General features: G+C 41.8%; 1 pseudogene; it reads left to right on the forward strand.

Annotated features, from left to right (window-relative positions):
- Positions 1-8647: 8647 nt before the first annotated feature.
- LOC136309771 (U6 spliceosomal RNA) lies at positions 8648-8729 on the forward strand (annotated as a pseudogene).
- The last annotated feature ends 783 nt before the right edge of the window (positions 8730-9512 follow it).

The following is a 9512-nucleotide window of genomic DNA, read 5'->3' on the forward strand; positions in this document are numbered from 1 at the left end:
GGCTCCTCAGCACAGGGAGCACAGGCTGAGCCCCTCCCCTTCCGGGGCTGGGCTGGCCCCGGAGCCTTGCTCCCAGATCCTGTGGGCCCTGCTGTGGGTGGAAAGGAGAGAATATCTGTGAACAGTCTTTCCTGGGTTTTCTCTCTCCTTCCCCAAAGAGAAGCCAAGTGAAAAATCTGCGGTAACAATTCAGGCAATTTTCCCATCTTAGCTTTTTTCTTTCTGGAAGGATGCACACCTCTGTGCACTCACACACAGGGCCCTGTGCACACATATGCGTGCATGCGCGCGTACACACACACACACACACACACACCCCTTTCTTCCTGGCTAGACGGCCGCTGTGGCCTTGCCTGCCCCTGTATGCCCAGGGCAGGTGCCTGTCCAGACAAGTCTGTGTACACAGGTGGCTCGAGGCCTGCAGTAGAGGCGCTGCCCCTGGGAGAGCAGGGGTCTCAAAACTCATCTGTCTCCATTTCAGGAGCACCTGTGAACATCTGTGCAGGCCTCAGACCTGTGCCCACAGCGCCCCCTCTAGTCCAGTTCGTTAAGTGATCGCCTGGGACCTATTTATTGAGTATCAGTGAGTCTCGCCATCTCTGTAGTAAGGACTGTACCTGTCTGAGTTCATTTCATCATTGTCACTCCTCATGGGGCCTTCTACATGGAGGAAAATGCGACTCACGAAGAGTCAAGCCAACACCTTTCCTCGGCCACTGGACAGGCAGTGAGCTTGCTTCGCTGCTTCTTTCTCTGACATGAACCTGCAGACCCACACTCCCCCCCCCACACACACACACACGTGTGTGTACTGGTCACAGCTTGCAATGTGCGTTTGTTTTTAAGGAGAATCTGTAGTTCTACTCTGTAGGAAAAATCAGGATGTAGTTTGTGGGACAAATAGTTAAGATGTGCTAGGTGTAGACAATGACAATGCTGCCTAACAGGCAGAATCCACTCATGCTCATAAGCATGGCACGCCGACCCCGATATTCACAGGTACTGAGCACACATGAGATGCAAGCAGTGCACAAACTCAGAAGTCTTCACTTGGCTGCGCACTGGTGACTCCTTTCTCCCCAATTCTGAGCTGTGCAGGGGACCACACCACATGCTCAGCTGTCCAGGAGTTAGCAGACTCTCCTGTGTGTGTGACGGGCCTGGTGGGCCACTTGACTCCCACCTCCGCCGTGGGCCTCCTAGCCCCTAGCAGCAGGAGGCTGCTGAAGCAGAGAACATGGCCAGCCCGGGGTCACCTCTGCCCTGCTTGACCCCTATCTTCAGCATGCTAACCTGCTCTTTCTCATCGCCTTGCTTCTTGCTCAGTGGTTTACACTGATTCAATAGACATGTGATTTGAGTAGCAAATGTTGGTCTATGAGCCATTCCACCCTGTGAGCTCTGAAATACGTGGCCTGAGGCACACTTGAAGATCACCCTGGCATGACTGTCATCTCCCAATCAGCACAGCTATGTCCCAGACCCACCTCAGAACCAAGCTCTTCACCCGTTTCCTGCTGGCTAACCCTTGAGCTGGTTGTCCTGCCCACAGGTGGTGTCTTTCTCTCCCTGGGACTGGAGTTCTGGCAAGCTTCTACTTCATGGGCCACTTGGGGTCACCAGCACACTCAGTTCATGCCTGTTTCTGGTCAGGATGTCAATGGGACCTGAGCTCAGGGCTGCCTCTTGTCCTCTGACTATACTCCTCAGCAGGTGGTCACATCTATGGCCCCTTTGTGAGGTAAGCTCAGTCCCTCTGATGCTGTTAAAGTGAGCAAAGTCTCTGACAGGGGTCCCTCGTCCCCTCAGTTCACAGACTCATCCAGAGCCACCAGCCTCTTCCCTAGTACATGTACTAAGGTCCTCACTCATGTTCCATGCCTCCTCTAAATTTCCGTGCTTTAGACTAAACCAGTTGGAACAAAAAGCACTTCCACAGCCATTTTTCTTAGGGTCCTATTATGTGGTTTAATGATCTTAGAGACAGAAAGAGGGACCAAACAGCCAGGCACAGAAAATCCAGGACTGAGGGGCCCTGAAGAGAAGAGGTCCTCAGTGGTGCCTGGGTCAAGGAGCTGGGGACCTACAGCTGGCAGAAGCTGTCACCAGAAATACCAATTAGAAGGCATCAGCTGGCATCAACCAGGATGGCATGTTTTCAGGGTTCATTTTTTGAAGCACATGTTGTTACTTAAGTTCCTTTTATTGCCAAACAATATTCCATTGTATATATAAGGTATTTCATTTATCCATTCATCAATTGGTGGACATTTGGGTTGATTCCACTTTTTGGCTATTATGAATAATATTGTTATAAACATTCATGTTCAAGCTTTTGTGTGGACATGTGTTTGTGTTTCTCTTGAATATATACCTATAGTGGAATTTTTTACTTAAATGGTAACTCTATGTATAAATTTTTGAGGAACTACTAGATGGTGTACCAAAGTGGCTGTACCATTTTACATTTGCATCAAGCAATGCATGTGGGCTCTAATTTCCCTACCTCCTTGACAACAGTGGTTATTACCCATATTTTTGATAGCCATCCTAGTGAGTGTGAAATGATACAAGTGGTAAGAATTTGACAAATATGACAGAAAAAATTAATTTCCATGATATCAAAGAGCAATTACAAGTAATTTTTTAATAAAAGACAAAAATCTAATAAGAAACTCAGATAAAAATCACAGATACATAAATCACAGAAAAAATATATATAAATGTCTCTAATACACATGTAAAAATGTGTTTAACCTCCTTAACAATAAAAAATTGAAATTAACCCAACAGTGAAATGTCTCTATTCTCCTACACATTGGGAAAGAAAAATAAACACAAAAAAATGCCTTCTAGAGAAGGCTGTTTCATCAATATTAGCAGAATAGAAATCCAACAGTCTTTGTTCACAAGGACTTAACAATCTCTGTTAAACATTTAAAAGTTACATATTCCTTAACAGGATGTTCTGCATCTATCACTGTATCCCACAAAAATGTGCCATTGCACAACTGACTGAAGAAATATTTACTACAACAAAATTTCTAATAGTAAAAAAAAAAATTAGCCCAACTATGTATCAAAGTAGGCTATTAAATGAGATATGTATCTGCTTGTCCCTGCTCCAGTAAGCCATGGGTGGCCCTGTAGCCCCCCCTCTCTCCTGAGTCTGAGAACTGTGGGTTTGCCATGCGGTTCAAGTCTTTACTTGTTAAGATGCAGTGGTGACTCCCAAGTTACCAGGATATTTTTAACTTTTTAAATTAAACTTTTTTATTTTGAGATAACTAAGTTTATATGATGGAGAGGCAGTCAGACAGACTCCCGCATGCGCCTGACCGGGATCCACCAGGCATGCCCACCAGGGGGCGATGCTCTGCCCATCAGGGGACGATGCTCTGCCCATCTGGGGCATCGCTCTGCCGCAATCAGAGCCATTCTAGTGCCTGAGGCAGAGGCTACAGAGCTATCCTCAGCGCCTGGGGAAACTTTGCTCCAATGGAGCCTTGGCTGCGGGAGGGGAAGAGAGACATAAAGAAAGGAGAGGGGGAGGGGTGGAGAAGCAGATGGGTGCTTCTCCTGTGTGCCCTGGCCGGGAATCGAACCCGGGACTCCTGCACACCAGGTTGATGCTCTACCACTGAGCTAACTGGCCAGGGCTATATGAAGTTTTAATTAAGATGTAATACTTAGATTCTTTGTGTGCTCCATCCAGTTTCCTCCACTGGTAACATCTTCAAAACTACAGTTCAATATCAAAACCAGGATGTCCTGCCTAAGCTCATAGTCAATTCCCAATCTGGCTAGATCTTACTGAGGTGGGGCCTCATCCTACAAACCTGCCCTTAGCTTGTGGAAGGCTCACCTGTGTGCCTTCCCCTTCTACCTTCCTGGTTAGGTAGCATGTGCTCTCATGCTCTATAACAAGTGCCTGCAAGGATACTCGGTCAGTGGGGATGCATCATGCCACCTGGTGTTTCTGTTCACTTTTGCTCTATTTTAATGTATATATAACTTGGGGTGCATTTGGGTTCAGAATCATTACATTGCCAAAATGAATCATGCCTTATGACATTAAGTAGTGGCTTTATTTAGGTTTCAAGAGATATTTTGTGAGTCCTACTGTGTGGCCAACAGTGCTCTAAATATGGCAATCAGGCTGGGCTCTACAGCATGGAAGGTGGTAAGCATACCTGCTCAGGTAAGTCGTGTGGGTCCAGTGACTAAGTGTGCTTTTTACCATGTTCTCTTGGATTCTCCAGGTGAATATCATAGAGAAAAAATTTGCTTTTCTCCTCTTTTATAGAGTATATACCAGTTATTTCATTTCATTAACTCATTGCATTTTCCAATATGTTCCTGACCAGCATTCTTTCTAGTTCCTGAGACCTATTTTCATCTATCTAGTCACATATTTCTTGCTCATTTGTTTTGCAGTTGTAAACATTACATTGCTAGGTGTAGGGTCCTTAACAATATGAAATCACCTGTCACTGAGTGAGAGAATTTAACCCACTCACATTTTTTCTGATCACTGATCCACACACTTTTAAGGCATAACAGCAAATTAATTTTCTTTGCTTTTAATCATAAATTTAATTCGTTCCTCATTATATTTTTATTAGCTTTTTATATCATTAATACATAACTTATAAGGACCTTGAAATGGGAGACTGCTCTGGATTATTCCAGCATGTCCAGAGTGAACACAGGGTTCTGCGGGAAAGAGGGAGGCAAGAGAACAAGAGAAAACACGGCAGAAGACAGTGGTGAGAGAGGCTGGTCTGAGGATGCTGTGCTGCTGGACTTGCGGACTGCAGAGAGGACCTCAGTAGCAGGCAGGTGGCCTTGAACACATGGAAAAGATGCATGGGTCTTCCTTTGGAGTCCCCAGGAGCAGCAAAGCCAGCCAATCCAGTTAAGCTCATGAATACAGGTTCTTTTAAACCAAAAGAAAGAAAGAAATATAACTTAGCATCTGCTTTTTGTTTTACCACTATTTTAATCTATAACTCTAGCCTTTATTCAAAACAACAAAAGTTTAGAAAGGCTTTTCTTATTCTGCTCACCCTCATTGTAACCAAATCTAACAGTTTTCGTGGAAATCATTATTACTTTTTATAAGTAATTTAAATGTTTGACACATCAGTGATGATTGTATTAATTTAAATACAGTTGATGCTGGCCACTTTGATAGCTGCCTCATCTGACAGGAACTGAGCATTTTCTTGTATATCCAGGAGATTTATATATACTTTTCATTGACTTTGTCTTTTAAACTTTTCTTTCTCAGCAGGTGAAACTCTTTCTAGCTGGAGGGTTTCCTCTCAGTGCTGAGTGAGAGTGTGGGGCTGAGAAGCAGGGGGTGGGGTGATTCAGGGAGCTGGGGTGGGGTGGGCTGGGGTGGGCTGAGGGAGGCGGGCAGTGAATTGGGCTCCTTTTCGTGTGGTTACTGTCTGGTTTTTTTGTTCGATGTGCTGCTGAAGTTTCCTAAGTGGTGTCTGAGCTCTCCCAGAGTGGTGTTTGTTATGGATAGCTGTCTTACCGTTGATCTTTGCAGGAGGATGGATTCCGGGGTCTCCTGTACTGCTTGCTATCTTGGAGACATCACGCTGTAATTCTTTCTTGATAGCTAGACTTACTTAATGAACTGCAGTAAATAAGCCTTCAGTGATGTGGGGGTGCAGTTTGGAGGAAAGGAAATGTTCTGTGGTTCTATGACAGGGTCTCAAGCTTTCACCAAGCCTGTGCCTCTGGACTGTGAACTTCACAAGTGTTCCAGGTTTTTGTCCTGCCCCTTAGGTAGGATGAGGTGGCTGGAGACAGAGCCCAGAGCTCCCTTCCCAGGTCAGTTCTGCTCTGACAATATGCCAGCAGGGTCGGCTCTGGTCAAGAACAGAGTGCTCTGTGCATTTCAGAATGTTCCTCTGCCCTCCTCCTACCACAAGAAGCAGGAAGGGGACTTTCTCTGGTATGTACTGTGGGAATCCGGTTCAAACTTCACAATATTGTGTTAACCCCTTGATTATTAAGTCCCTTGGAGTTTTTAGCTCGCAGAGTCATCTGTATTGAGATGACTCCACATTGTCTGCAACTAATCTAATTGATAAATTTCCTACTCAGCTCTGGTTCCCACAATGGTTTCTGCTTGTCCCTGCTCCAGTAAGCCATGGGTGGCCCTGTAGCCCCCCTCTCTCCTGAGTCCGAGAACTATGGGTTTGCCATGCGGTTCAAGTCTTTACTTGTTGTTAAGATGCAGTGGTGACCCCCAAGTTATCAGGATATTTTTAACTTTTTAAATTAAACTTTTTTATTTTGAGATAACTAAGTTTATATGCAGTTTTAATTAAGATGTAATACTTAGATCTTGTGTGTGCTCCATCCAGTTTCCTCCACTGGTAACATCTTCAAAACTATAGTTCAATATCAAAACCGGGATGTTGACAGTGATGCAGTCAACACACAGAACCTTCCCACCAGCCCGGGTTCCTCCTGCCGCCCTCAGCCATGCCACCGCGCAAGCTGCCACCCTCTCTTCCGTCCCCAGAAACCACGGCTCCGTTCTCCATTTCTATAATTTGTCATTCTAAGAGTGTTATATAAGTGGAAATACACATTATATAACCTTTTGATATAGGCTTTTTCCACTCACCAGAATTCTCTGGAGAATCCCCCATATGGTTGCCTGTATCAAGAGTTCATTTCTTTTTATTGTTCAGTAGTATTACTGGCATGGATGTACCACTTCTTGAAAAATATCTGAATTTTTTTCCAGTTTTTGGCTATTATGAGTGAAGCTTCCATAACCATTTATCTTCAAGTCTTTTTCTGGATACAGTCTTTATTTCCTGGGATTAATGCCAGGAGAGAAATGGTTGAGTCATGTGGTAAATGCATATCTACTTTTTTTTTTTTTAATTCCAAACTGTTTTCCTGAGTGGCTCTACAATTTCACTTTCCTACAAATGATGTCCGAATGACATAGTGTTTAGCCTCCTTACCAGCATTTGGTGGCCACTGTTCTATTTTCAGCTATTCCAATAGGTATGTGGTGATATTTCATTGTGGCTTTAATTAAAATTTTCCTAATGGCTAATAATGTTGCATATCTCTGCATCTCCTTATTTGCCATCTATACATATATCCTTTTTGGTGAAATGTCTCTCCATTACTTAATCCATTTTCTAATTAGATTGTTTATTAATTATTCAGTTTGAGAGTCCTTTATATATTCTAGATATGAGTCCTTTCAGATATGGGGTACACAAATATTTTCTCACTCGATAGCTTGTTATTTTTGTCCTCTTATAACAAAATCTTTCAGAATAAAAGTTTTTAAATTTTTTATTGAAATTAATAAGATGACACCAGTTAACATAATCATACAGGTTTCAGGTACATAAGCCTACAACACATCACCTATACAGTGTATTGTGTGTTCACCCTTGAAGTCAAGTCTTCATTCATCACCATTTATGCCTCTATACTCTCCTCCTCCTTCCTCCTTCCTTCTTCCTCCTTCCAGCAATCATCTCACTGTTGTCTGTGACCATGAGTTGTTGTTTTTATTTTTGTCCCTTTTTGCTTTACCCCTCCACCTCCTTTGCCCAGCCCCCTCCCCCAGACCACAGCCTGATCTCGATGTATGAGTCTGTCTCTATTTTGCTTGTTTGTTCCTTTTGTTCATTAGATTATACCTATGAGTGGAATCACTTGGTTCTTATATTTCTCTGACTAAATTATTTCACTTAGCATGATCATCTCCATGCTGGTCTATCTATGCTGTTGCAAAAGATACAATTTCCTTCATTTTTATGGTCATGTAGCATTCCACTGTGTAAATGTACCACAGTGTTTTTATCCACTTATGGGCACTTGGGCTGTTTCCAGATCTTGGCTATTATAAATAATGCTTCAGTGAACACAAGGGTGTATATATTATTTGGAATTAGTGTTTCAGGCTTCTTAGGATATATTCTCAGAAGTGGGATCACAGGGTCAAAGTCAGTTTTGTTTTAAATTTTTTGAGATAACTCCATACTCTTTTCCATAATGGCTACACCAGTCTACATTCCCACCAAGAGTGCATGAAGGTTCTCTTTTCTTCACACCTTTGCCAGCACTTTTTGTTTGTTGGTTTATTGATGATAACCATTCTGACATGTAAGGTGATACCTCACTGTGCTTTTAATTTACATTTCTATGATGATTAGTGACATTGAACATGTTTTCATATGGCTATCTGTATGTCATCTTTAGAAAAGTGTCTATTCAGGTCCTTTGCCCATTCTCATAATTGAATTGTTTAGTGTTTTTAGTATTGAGCTTTAAAACTTCTTTTATAATTGTTTTTGTCATATATGAATTTATCACATGGTATAAGTATATTTTGAGACTCTTTATTCTGTTCCATTGATCTATGTGCTTATTTTTATACCAGTGTCATGCTGTTTTGATTATTATAGTCTTATTGTGTAGTTTAACATTAGAAATCATAATACCTCTGACTTGATTCTACTTTCTCAAAATTTCTTTGGCTATTCAGGGTCTTTTGTGGTTCCACATAAATCTTTGAAGTATTGGTTCATGTACAATGAAAACACCATGGGTAAGACTTTAACAAGAATTGCATTGAATCTATAGATTAGCTCGCTTTAGCAGTACATATACTACAATTGGAACAATACAGAGAAGATTAGCATCTGCACAAGGATGACACACAAATTCAACCTCTGAAAAAACCACCACAGAAACACATGGCTTGAAAAAAGAAGTAACAGAGAAAAGAAGTCTGGATTACAACCAAACAGAAACAAATGATAGAAAAACAAAAGAAAAGAATCAAACAAGATACAAAACTATCAGAAAGCAATATATAAAATGACAATAGGAAACCCTCAAGTGTCAATAATTACACTAAATGTAAATGGATTGAACTCACCAATAAAAAGACACAGAGTAGCAGAATGGATTAAAAAAGAAAATCCAACTGTATGCTGCCTACAAGAAACACATCTAAGCTACAAGGATAAAAACAGATTCAAAGTGAAAAGTTAGAAAACAATACTCCAAGCAAATAACATCCAAAAAAAGCAGATGTAGCAATACTCATATCTAACAATGCTGACTACAAGACAGCAAAGGTAAACAGAGACAAAAATGGTCATTTCATAATGATAAATGGGACATTGAATCAAAAAGACATAACACTTCTTAATACATATGCACCAAACCAAGGAGAAACAAAATATATAAGACAGCTACTGACTGACCTAAAAATACAATCATACTTGGAGCCTCAGTACAACACTGATGGCTCTAGATTGTTCATCCAAACAGAAAATCAATAAAGATACATTGGTCTTAAACAAAACACTAGAACAATTGGATATGATAGACAGCTACAGGACATTTTATCCCAAAGTGCCAGAGTATATATTTTTCTCTAGTGTACATGGAACATTCTCAAGAATTGACCATATGTTGGGCCACAAAAATAACATCAACAAATT

Source organism: Saccopteryx bilineata, chromosome 6 (assembly GCF_036850765.1).
Source record: "Saccopteryx bilineata isolate mSacBil1 chromosome 6, mSacBil1_pri_phased_curated, whole genome shotgun sequence".
Taxonomy (NCBI): Eukaryota; Metazoa; Chordata; class Mammalia; order Chiroptera; family Emballonuridae; genus Saccopteryx; species Saccopteryx bilineata.